This window comes from Ictidomys tridecemlineatus, chromosome X, assembly GCF_052094955.1.
Source record: "Ictidomys tridecemlineatus isolate mIctTri1 chromosome X, mIctTri1.hap1, whole genome shotgun sequence".
NCBI classification, from domain to species: Eukaryota; Metazoa; Chordata; class Mammalia; order Rodentia; family Sciuridae; genus Ictidomys; species Ictidomys tridecemlineatus.
In genome coordinates this window covers 78,438,213-78,450,390 of record NC_135493.1, presented here as the reverse complement: position 1 = coordinate 78,450,390, position 12,178 = coordinate 78,438,213, and the positions used below count along the sequence as shown (strand labels likewise).

The window sequence follows — 12,178 nt, the reverse complement described above, 5'->3', positions numbered from 1 at the left end:
GGGTTGCCAATGTATTTATTTTTGCTAATTAAGGATATTACAAAACAATAATTATTATTTATCACCATAATTTCATAAAAGAAGAGATATTTTAACATCAAAAGTAAAAGGATACAGTGTCAACATTAAAAGTAGTTTAAAAATTTAACTTTATAAAATAATCACTACATAGTCCTTGCTTTTCTCACTTTTCTTTGGGACCAGTGAAATGTTCATTATCAACTGATAATTTGGAAACCACCCTCACTAGGTCTCAGTTCTAGTTTTGACTCTGCCACTAATTTACTCTGGGATATTTTGCTGCCACAGTTTGGGGCCTCAGTTTTCTCATCTCTAAAACAGGGGCAGTTAGATCTGATGGAAGCCAAGTCTTTTTCAGATCTGATAGAATCCAAGCTCTTTTTCAGCTCTAATATTCAGAATATTGTGACTCTAGAGTTCTTTTTAGTTTTTGGAATCTGAATTTGTGTTGGAAAAAATTCACTTATAATTACAGAACTCCAAATCTAGTAGGACATAATTCACATTCCTGGCATGCACATAACAGAGAGGGTTTGCACCAGCTGTAATTCAAAACATTAGGCTTTTCATTTTTATATTCTTCAAATTTTAGAGGATTTTACTTCTTTAAGGTCAAGTAGTTATTTCCCTACCATTCTGTAGAGTCGCCGATTTCTCTGTTTTGCTTCACTTTTACCCCCAAATCATGCAAACTCAAAGCCTCCAGGCCCTCCTCTGGTATGTGTGTCTGTTTGGGCTTGGTTGCTATAGAAAGATTTTTTTTTTTACCTCTTGTCTCTTTCCTCTCCCTTCTGCCCCAATCCCCTAATATGTACTTTCCACGAATCCTTCCCTATTTATTTTTTCTTTTTTTCCTTTAGACAGAAAGCATGACCTCAGCTGTTGGCATGGTCCATAAATGGCATTATCTGAATTCTTGGCAAAATCCCAATTGGGGAATGTTGGGCTACAGTTGGTTCTAGGTAGCTGGAGGAAATATAAAATTAATTAGCAACATAATTTTGGGCTTTACCTGCCTTGTAAAATTGCACTGGTGTTTGTACTAGAAAGCACTTTCTGGCCAAAATCCTGCTCTGCTGTTTTAAGAAGGCTTGGAGTTTAAATGAGACATTTTGAGCAAAGTGGTCATTTTATTGGCAACCCCAACTTCACTAGTCCTGGGCAAGAAATACAAGAGCAAATTCAGGACTGTAAGGCTACTGTCTTGGAGTTTAAGGAGAGTTCACTCTGCACTTGTCTTAAGAGACCCTAGGTCTCTTCATCTTCTCCAAAGTTGAAGTTCTGTTTACTTGCCTTCACCCCTGCCTCCACTGCCTCTCTTCATAGATTGTGTTCTTGGCATCTATTTTGGTGTCATCTGAAGAATGGGTCAATGAAAAAAAAAAACTATGGTACTCCAGAGGCAGTTCAAATTAGAATGGTTTCTCTTTATCAAATTTATTTAAAAATAAACCAAAATGATACAATCCAAATTCAATTTGGATTTAATTCCTTCAGTTGTTCACTGTTAAGGGTGATACATTGTTTTGTCTCTGGAAAGGCCTGAGCTGAGGCTATTTCCCTGTGATCCACAGTATGCCCCTCCCCCTGCCTGCCTTCCCACCCCAGCCTTCCTCATTACCCTAGAGCTGGGCCTTCACAGCCTGGGATAGTGGGAGTGTGGCACAGTGCACTTCTGGATTCTTCCAGCTGTACTCTCACTGGGGAAAATCAACTTTGAAGTAAAGCTGGGGGCCTGCCAGGAAACTGAAAAGGGGTTATTAAAAATGGTATTTTTCAAACCACGAGTGATGTTTTGCTAGCAGAGGGTAACAGGTTACTTGGAATCTGAACTGCTTTGGGTTTTGGATTAAATTGCAAAGTTGGCTGAGATTTCAGACCCCCAGGGTCTTGAGGGCCGAGGACACAATTGAAAGCATATTAGATGCTGGCTGCATCTATACAATACCAACCAACTAGTTAAAAAGGGAGAATTCACTAAAATCTGTTTATTTAGTGTCATGAACACAAAAATGTAAGTTTGAGTTTAGCCTTGTTCTTTTTTTTTATTTAGTTTTATTTTTAATAAATCCACACTAGAAGAGTTTGAGAATGGAAATAGCCTGTGTTTCTACTGTAAGCATTATATTGCTTAGAATTCCACTGTACTCTTCCTCATATTTCTACCCAGCCCCCCAAACTATGACAGTACCTGAAATTTTACAATTAGCCTTGTAAACTTTTGTTCATTTAGATCCTGAAGGGAGTTATGGTTTCCAAGAGTCTTCATTCCAATATTTGTATGAGGTTTATCCAGGCCTTTTGGCATCGTCTCTTCTGGCTCTGTAGTTGATAACCCTTGCAATACGAGAGAGCTTTCTCTTGTTTCCTTCTGTTGAGTTTTTAGAAGCGTTTCCTGCTATAGTTTTTGTCTTCAAGATGCTCCCTGGTTCTCTTCTATTGGAGCTTTTGCTGTTGCCATGGCTCAGGATGCATTAGGTGAGCCCCGAGCCCTGGCTTTGGTGGTACTGAGCCATGTTCTCCAGGTTACCTCTCACTTACATGGCAAGGTTTGCTTGGTAAAATTCTTAGGGAAAAGCAGCTATTACCTTATTATTAGCTTATTATTAGGCATCTCTGGCCTGGAAACCTGCAGTTCCGAGCTGTTCTTACTTTGAGCATGGCCACCTGGACTTTTATTGTGGATTTGGCATTTCATTGCCTACTCCTTCTTCCTGCAAGGTTTGGGAAACCCCCAAGACAAATGGCTTGGGGCAGCTATAGCCCAAGTTTTCTATTGAGGTTGATGGGAATTGGAGATGGGGTGGACAATAACTTCTGAGTGTCTCTTCCCACTTGAGTGTTTTTAAAATTCAGGTTCCCAGAAGTGACTTAAACTAGTAGACTTACAGAGACCATTAAAGATGTTCTAGTATAACCTCCTCATTTTTATGATAGGGAAACCGAGGTAGGGATTTGGCCAAGGTCACACAGCTAGCTTGTGGGAGAACTGGGATGACAGCCTTGGTCTGTGGATTAAATTGTCTAATGTTTTAATAAGTGCGTAAGCAGTAGTGCTGAGATTCAGTCCCCACCCAGTTCAACTCCCATCTTTTTCCACTCTTCCTCCTAGTCTACTTGATAAGATGAAAGATAACTAACAAGATAGTATGCACATAGAAGATACCAACTCAGATGAGTGAGAACCTTTTAGGTCTTGGTATCCCAGTACATCACTGTAGGCTCTGCCCTGTCCCCTCTCCAAGGGATATCTCAGGTTGGGGCTCTTCCTTCATTGTCCAAAATTATCAGTGGGAGGGAAGGTAAGGGAATTTTTTCTGCTTCCATAGAAGGCCACTGCTGGCCTGAGGCCAACTTTCCTGAGTTTCTCTCAGGCGGATTCCACAATAGATGGGGGTAGGAGGAGGCACAATTGGCCCAGACTGTTTTTATTTGGTCTGCAGTGTGGGAGATCAGACGTTCTGAAGAGAATTGAAAACACTTCTTTCTTTGGATTCCTGGGGCTGTGTAGGGGGAGCTTGGGCCCCACTTGGCACAGAGTTGATTACAACATTCAAAAAAAAAAAGCTCCAATATTGTTGCCCAAGGCTGAATGGAAAGTTTTCCTTCCAGTCAGGGCTGACTCCTAAACCCCACACCTTCTTAAGCCTTTGATTAGCAGACACCTGCCGCCAAGGAGACCAGCAAACAATAAAGCTGTGAGGGGCTGCTCAGAAAGCTCCTGAGGGTAGATCAGCATTAATGGAGCCTGGATGGGGGGAGTACAGTGATCTGCCACCTCTGCTAGATCCTTAAGCCCCCCCCCAAATTCAGCACTTTTATGCCAAGATTTTTTAAAACTTTCTTTGAATCTCCTGAAAGCAGAGTGTTTTTTCTATTTTTTTTTTACTCATTTACATGTACTGAACTTATCAAAAATGTAATTTCATTAAATGCCACTATGTCCAAAGAGTTAGGGTAACCCATCTCATACATTTTTGTCATCTAAGTCATGAGTGCCAACCATCCCATCTTTTAAAAAAATTTTTTACATGTTCTTTTTAGCTATACATGACAGTAGAATATATTTTTTTTTAAAGAGAGAGTGAGAGAGGAGAGAGAGAGAGAGAGAGAATTTTTAATATTTTATTTTTTAGTTCTCGGCGGACACAACATCCTTGTTGGTATGTGGTCCTGAGGATCGAACCCGGGCCGCACGCATGCCAGGCGAGCGCGCTACCGCTTGAGCCACATCTCCAGCCCAGTAGAATATATTTTGATATATTATGCAGACATGGCCATCCCATCTTTTATCATTTCTTCTTATTCAAAATGTTTAAAGAGAAGACACTGGAGATAGGAAGATTGCTATATAACTGATGACCACTTCAGGGGAAGTTGTGGCTTAGAAGAAGGTGTTGGGAAAAAGTTACAATTAATGCAAAAGAGAAAAACGATAATGACCCACAAATAGAGGAACTTTAGACTTACCAGGGAGGATAGTTTTTCTAGATCCCTCTCATCAACTTGCCTGCATATGATGGTATCTCTGGAAATAGCTACTTTTAATTAGCATAAAGAACTATTAAAAATATTAGTGATTATTTACTTAAACCCCATATACTTTCAAAAAGTATTTTGGATAACTAAGATTCAGGATTTTGATCTGATGGGAGGTCATTGCAAAGAGGCTCCTTCTGCAACTGGCCCTGATGAGGTATTTACCCAGAGCAAAGCACATTGGCCTAGTTGTCTAGGTGATAGACAGCTTGGCAGCAAGAGCTGTCTGCACAGCTCTGAGGTGGGGTTGAACTGTCTGTAATGTCTCCATTCAAGTTTGGCTAATTGAAATCAGGAAGAAAAATTAATGTAGAAAGAAGGCAAAAAAATTACACCTCCAGTCGAGTTTTGCACGCCTGTCAATATACTGGTTAAAAAAAAGGTTTTAGGGAGTTTCTGTTCTATTATTTTTACTGTTATTGTTATAGTGAGCTGGCACATTGGCCTCCAAGACAGGGTTAACAGTTGTGGCAATGTGCCAGTTTCCCTAGGACCCCAAGTAAAATTGAGCTATGCCACTATCCACACTTCATCAGTGTGCTATCTGAGGCAGAAAGACAGCAAGGAACATGTTGCTGGAAGGTGACTCTGCTAGTACCCAGCTAAGAATGTTGTATCTTTATCCACAAAATGAAGCCCTGTGCTCAGGATCAAAGGAAACCAGGACAGGGTCCCTTAACTTCAAGTCTGAGAATCCCCAGACATTGTATGCAAATAATTTGTTCATATGTGTGGTGTTTTGGGGCTGTGGCTTTGATCAGAGTAAACCACTCCTGCATCAATGAAAAACCACTACTACACTAATTTATATTTATAGTTTTGCCTCTGGTTAATTTTTCCTGGTATTTAGGTATTAGGTGACAAAAGAATGAGTAGAATCTTATATACTCATCATGTAAACCCACTAGATAGACATGCTGTAGTCAGGGCAATAGAGATCACTTATATTAGTCTTTGGGTAAAATAAACATTAATCTTTATTTTTTCTAACATGCCATAGTGTATAATGTAGACAAGGTTTAAAGGAATATAAATACATATGTACAAGTTAAAAACTCATCTATTTTTATGTCATTGTTCAACAATCTGCCTTCATTGCCTTAACTTATCTCTCACTCCCATGAGGTATTGAATTACTTGTTCTCATTTTTCCATTTTATAAAGTAGTTATGCATCTCTATATAGCTGACATTGACATCAGCAGAGTCTCATTTGATGGCAGTTTTTCTTAATTTGAAAATGTTTTTCATTATCAATAGCCTTCTAATCTCTTATTCTGGTCCCTCACCTTTTGCAGCTGAGCTACCATCGATTACTATCAAAGATCTAAAGCACTGGGGGTTGAGGGTATAACTCAGTGGTGTAATGCTTGCCTAGCACGTGTAAGGCCCTGGGTTCAACCCTCAGCACTGCAAAAACAAAAAGCAAAATAAATCCTAAAGAAAGTCATTTTGACTTTGTCATTTGAGGAACTATTTCAAGAAGGAATAGTTATTACTTTTTTAAACCTATTAGTTGCTGTGTGTAGCACATATATCTACTTAACTCCAATCTAAAGTTAGCAGAGTATTTCTCTTTCTCCTATATTAATTCCTCTACTAAAAAATGAAGAGAATATTACCTTTTAATTTGAAAATATTTCTCTTTTTCTTTCTTTCTTCCTTTCTTTTGATTGAACCTAGGGCCTTGTTCATCATAGGCAACAACTCTTTCCCCAGATTTTAGGTTAACTTCTAAGTTGTATCTATTAAGTGTTTGGAAAACCCCCAGTTAAAGGAGAGTAATGATGTAAAAAAATGCATGTATTACTGAGATACCTGAGATTACTATTCAAAATTCAATGGTGGATTTCTTGTACAGTCTGAATCTAAGAATAAGAGTGTATAATGTGATGCAAATATCTTCTCCCTCTAACATCATTGACCTTTGGTAGGTGGAAATCAAGATATTTGAAGTATATATCAAGATACAAGTAAATTTTCCGAGTGAGAAGATAGCTCACAGAGTATGATTATTGACCCTTTGAGATGACCAAGGGTCATCCACACATCTTCTCTGGCAAATGGAAAATATAAATATGCCAGCTTCCCATTTTATCCTTGAACCTCACCTTCTGATAGAGGCTGGCACTAGGATGAGTCTCAGGAAAGAGGTAAGGTCATCTGTTTTACACATTACTTGGTAATTTATAAAACAGCTGAAAGTGTAATGGTTTGTTTTATTTTAAGCCCCATCAAAATGGCTGGGTTAAAGTAGCCAGGTCAGAAAGTTTCTGGTGGCATAGCAGGAACTTAATAAATGTTGAAAAACAATGTTTTTCTGCTTTCTTCTTTTATTTTAGCTTAGAATAAGAAAAGAAAGTTGTGCAGGGAAGTCTCCATATTGCTAATTTGTGTATCATCCTGATGATTATATTGTTTTCCCCACAGCTAGTAAAGAACGTTTTTGATGGCCACATGCTCTGAAATGAAGGCTTTTAGCATGAAATTTTAGAATTTAAGTCTTAAGTGTAAATCATAATATACTGGGACAGGAGTGGAGTTAGAGGCAGCAAAGAGTTTGTTCTAGAGAATTTTAAAATGTTCCAGTGATTGTACCATGTGGACCAAGTAGTGTGTATATAGTGGTAACAAGAGAAAATAAAGTGTGTAAGAGGATCTGATCTAGTCAAGATGAGTTTCCAACTCATCTTGTCTTTTGGAATTAATGAAACGAGAGGTGAAGACTCCCTTGCTATCACTTATTTGAACAGAACAAATTTCCTACTATTCCTGTCTTACTCCTAGGGCATATTTACCTCTGGCCCAGATGCATATATCTTAATGCTTGTTCACATCTTAGGTTTAATGTTTTGGTCTGATTGTATATTTACTATAAATACGTGTTTGGCCCAACATAGAATATAAGCTACAAGTGAAAGGGGCTAAGCCTATATAAATTTTGGTTTAGTGTCCTTGTGTGGTAAGTTATTACTTATTAAATGCTTATTGAGGTTACTGATAATGCTCATAGTCATTTATGGAGTGATATATTAAGGGTGAAATTGATAAAAATCTTTCTAAAATGGAACTTAAAAATATGAATCAATATTTCAAGGTGTGAAAGGCACATATAAAAATGTTCCCACGGTCTATCTTAAGTGCATAATATTAACAATAAATTATTATTTGCCATTTTATTTTCTTGGAAATTATTCTTTAATTCAGGAGTTCTATGAGTTTTCTTAGGTTTGGCACATTTATTATTTACAAGGAAAGTAATACATCTGTTACTTTAGATGTAGGAGTCTTTAACTAATTCTGTGTGCAATCACCCCCAAGTATTTGTCTGTTCTTGAAAGTTCATCAATGGAATTAATATATTCTATTACATCTGGCTGTTTGGTAAACTGAATTAATCGATTGATTGAATTAATAAGTGTTTATACCAATTTTATTAGTTGTGAGTCAGAACTGACCTGTTGCTAGACTGAATTATCTATTTGAATTGATTGAATTTACTACATTGACCTAATTTTTTTTAGATTGACTTGAAAAATGGGCTTGACTACTTGTATGAGTAAATTGACTCTTTTCTCGTTAAATACAACTAATCTGTTAAATCAAAATGATTTATTTAATAATCCTGTGTTGAACATAACCAAGTTAGGAAAGAGCTGCAGAATTGGATGTTTTTGTCTCCTTGTAGTCTAAGAGTTCAAAAGGAATGACTATGAATTGAAAATCTGATTGAGAAGTTTTGGGCTTGCAAGATACTCCATGTCTCCTATTAGGCCTATTAATTCTACCTAGAGAGGCCCATTGGTCTCATGAATTGGAGACTTATGCTACACTCCTCTTTTGGGATAGCAGTTTTCCAAGAGCAACATCAGCTCTCTGTTGGGCACTGGCTCATTCCTGGAACCAGATGAAAAAGTTAAAATTAGTTATTGGGAATTTCATGTGATCTGCAGAAGCAACTGAAATAGCTCATTTCAAAAGTAACATCAGAAATAAGTGTGCTGAACGAGGGTAGAGAAAAACACATACTAAAAATATACTTAGAATTCACTGCAAGCATCATAAATTCAACATTAACAGATTGCTGGAAACCAAAACAATGCTACCCTATCTGCAAGCAGATGAGTGGCTCTGATGGGGATGAGGCAATCAGAGTTAGGCCAATGGAATAACCTCTCATCTTTGGATCAAGTTGTTTAGGGGGAACCATTTGATGTAATTCCTTTTCTCCCTTTCTAGGTCTACAATTCAAGCATTTAAAATAGGACTCAGATTTCAAACTTTCATTCTTTCATCAAAGATCTCACCTTCCATTCAAATTCCCCTTTCTGAGTTCTGTTTTGTTTTGAGACATGGAAAAAATCTTTCATCTCTGAGTGTATGTGGTTTTAGGATCAATAAAGACTACTGGTTCTATCTATACTGCAAATTCAAATGTATAAAATCAAGCATATTTACTTTCTGTGTACAACTCTCTCTCCCTGCATATTGACTCTCTTCCAAGTCAAATTTTGTATGATATTCTCCGAAAAGGATTTGGGAAACTGTCATAAGATATAATCCCAGCTGAACTGGCACAAGGAAGCTGAGTTACTCTATTTACAACTCTAAGAGGTAATAAACATAAAAAGTACTTGAAAGTTCTTTCCTCATTTTTTCCTTCTCATGAGCTCTTGCTGACTCAAGGAGGCTCTGACAATTGGTTTTCTCATCAGGCAGGAGGGAGTTGGGACCATAGAAGTTCAGTAGGGATTTATTGAGAAACAGGTTTTGGGGAACCCCTTATATCACACCTACTTGGGGGGAATTGGCTCTTACATTGGAAATATGTAAACTTGGAAATGTCCCTGGTTACTGGGACAAATTCACAAAGTTTCCAAATAAACGAAAATGTACTCAATTTTGAAGACCAGATGGCATACCTTAAGTCTTAAGAATGTTCTTAAGAGTTGGCCATATATATTGAATTTGGGGGTTGAGGGTAGAATTTAGAGGCAATTCTATCTCTGAGCATGTTTTTAGGGCTTGGACAGCATCACATGTGTTTAGCTGATGTCTTACTTGATAGATATCTTGATAGTCACTGCCACAATCAAGTCAGACATCACTGGAAAAAATAGCTGACACATTGAGTATCTGCTATGTGCCAGGTAATATTCTAAGCATATTATGCAAGTTTACTCAATTAATCTTTTAGAAATATTTTTAGTTGTAGATGGACATAATACTTTTATTTTGTTTATTTAGTTTTGTATGTGGTACTGAGGATCGAACCTCACGTGTGCTAGGCAAGCACCCTACCACTGAGCCACAACCCCAGCCCTCAATTAATCTTTAAAAAATATATTTTAGTTGTAAATGGATACAATATCTTTGTTTATTTTTATGCGGTGCTGAGGTTCAAGCTAAGTGCCTCACGTGTGCTAGGCAAGCACTCTACCACTGAGCTACAGCAACAACACTACTCAATTATTCTTAAGCACAACTTGATAAAGTGGGTATAATTATTACCTCTGAATTATAGATGAAGAAAGTGATAAAAAAATAAAGCATGAGAACAGGTAGCTGAACCAAGATTCAAATCCAGGCAATCAGGCTTCAGACTCAGTCAGTTCATATAAAGTATTATTATGACTACCACTTTGCATCTATATAAAATTATATTATTTGCTCATTATAATATTTGTGCATGTTGGTATTTATATATGTCCTTACTTTATTCCGGGAAGTAATATTAGCCCAGGACATCATGTAACACATAAACTGCTGGTGTGTGTGTGTGTGTGTATTTTTTTCTTTTAATGAGTGAAGAAGCAGACACAGACAAATTCAGGTAAGCAGTAGGATAGCCAGGACTAGAAGCTGAGTTTACTGACTCATATGAAATGATTATTTATTGGATAATTTTATAAGGACTGTGAGGCACAGTTAAATGAAAGAGAATCAGAGGATAATTGAATATATAGTAGCATCAAAGTGCCACTGGAAGGTACTGATACATACAGAATATTTAGTAGGTATTGAGATATGCTATTTTAGACACTGATACTACACAGATAAATTAGGTGAGATCTTTTTAAAAATTTTAATATTAATGTTTTAGTTTTAGGTGGACACAATATCTTTATTTTACTTTTATGTGGTGTTGAAGATTGAACCCAGTGCCATATGAATGGTAGGCGAGCACTCTACCACTGAGCCACAATCCCAGCCTGAGATCTTTATCCTCAAGGAACTTACAGTGTAGTTGAAGAATCAGCCATGGTTGCTGACTCTAAGAGCTTCTTTTAAAAAAATATTTATTTTTTGGTAGTAGTTGGACACAATATCCTTATTTTATTTATTTATTTTTTTATGTGGTGCTGAGGATCGAACCCAGGGCCTCGCACATGCTAGGCGAGAGCTCTACCACTGAGCCACAGCCTCAGCCCTGTAAGAGCTTCTTGAGGACACACAACTGCATTTTGTTTTCCTTTATGCATTGAAAACAGGGAAGATACATACTAAAAGCTTGGTAAAAAATGTCTTCTTGTTATTTAGTGTCTGGTATGTCCACTGACAATGAGCTCCATAGTGCCAGCTTAGGGCTTGGACCTTCTCCTGCTTTTTTCTCATTTTAGCTAATCTTTTCACCTCTTGGTAAAGTTAAGGGTGTGAAATCATTGGTAAAATACTTTTATGGCTCATTCTTTTCTTCCTAACATCCATAGTAGTTGGAAATATTCAGTCATGTATTGGATAAAACCTTGTTTTAGATGCCCAAATCTGTGACCTTGTTCCTTCTGGTTTTGAAAGCCTTGATAGATAGGTTTCACACTACATAAATTCAGAACCATTAGGATTTCTTTAAAAGTCTATAAAAGTCAAATTTATCTTTTTTCTATTATCAAGATGATATCCAGTAGAGGAATTTCAGCTGGACAAAGAAAGAGAACTGAATTCACTCTTTTAGACATAGTAATAGCCCTCTGGGAAGTCTTTGGAGGACTTCTCAAAGAAATCTGCTCAGACACTGCTCTGGAAGCTTTTTAGTCGAGTTCAGCACTGGAAAAAGACTGTTGGTTATGGACAAGTGCTTTTGTTTTGCCCTGGCTGGAAGGCATTCACCACAGGGCTGCAACGTGTGACTCTAGCTTGCCTTTAATTTATAGCCAAATGGTGTTTGTTGACCCCAAGTGTTTTTCAAACATTTAGTTTAAAGGGTGCACCATATCATGGGTTTCCTTGCAAGAGGATGGAATTGTTAAAAATGCAGTGGAGTTGAACATCCATGGCATAGGACAATATTGCTGTTTTTTTTAAAAAATATTATTTTAAGGCCCATTGTTAGCTGGGAATCCTCAAGTTGTTAAGTTGTGGTTGGTCTTTTCTGAATTAATTTATGTTGTGGTATGGGAAAAGTAGTTCCAATCTCTCATTCATAATTAAAGTTTGGTTGGCTGATATAAGCAATGTGTTATTCTCATAATTTTGACAGAGGAGGCAGGGGAGAGGAAGGAGGAAAGGAGAGGGAGGGCAGGGGAGAAAGAGACAGACTACTTTCTACAACTCAATAGAAAGCAAAGGAAGTGAAAACAGAAAAGATATCTTGGAGAAATATCTGAAAGGATGAGTGCAAT

General features: G+C 37.4%; 1 protein-coding gene across 11 annotated transcripts in view; it reads left to right on the top strand.

The window, feature by feature from the left end:
- Positions 1-12,178, top strand: part of LOC110599405 (coiled-coil domain-containing protein 43) — a 181,515-nt gene that overhangs the window by 20,920 nt on the left and 148,417 nt on the right. For 4 of the 11 annotated variants that reach the window (XM_078034727.1, XM_078034721.1, XM_078034720.1 and 1 more), the window contains one exon: positions 6,494-6,712. The exons of 5 other annotated variants lie outside the window; for them this stretch is intronic. The gene's annotated coding sequence lies outside the window, so the exon portion shown is untranslated. Of the gene's footprint in view, positions 1-6,493; positions 6,713-8,798; positions 9,043-9,063; positions 9,174-12,178 lie in introns of those variants that run through there. 2 more of the 11 variants (XR_002485364.3, XM_078034719.1) reach the window with 2 other exon arrangements.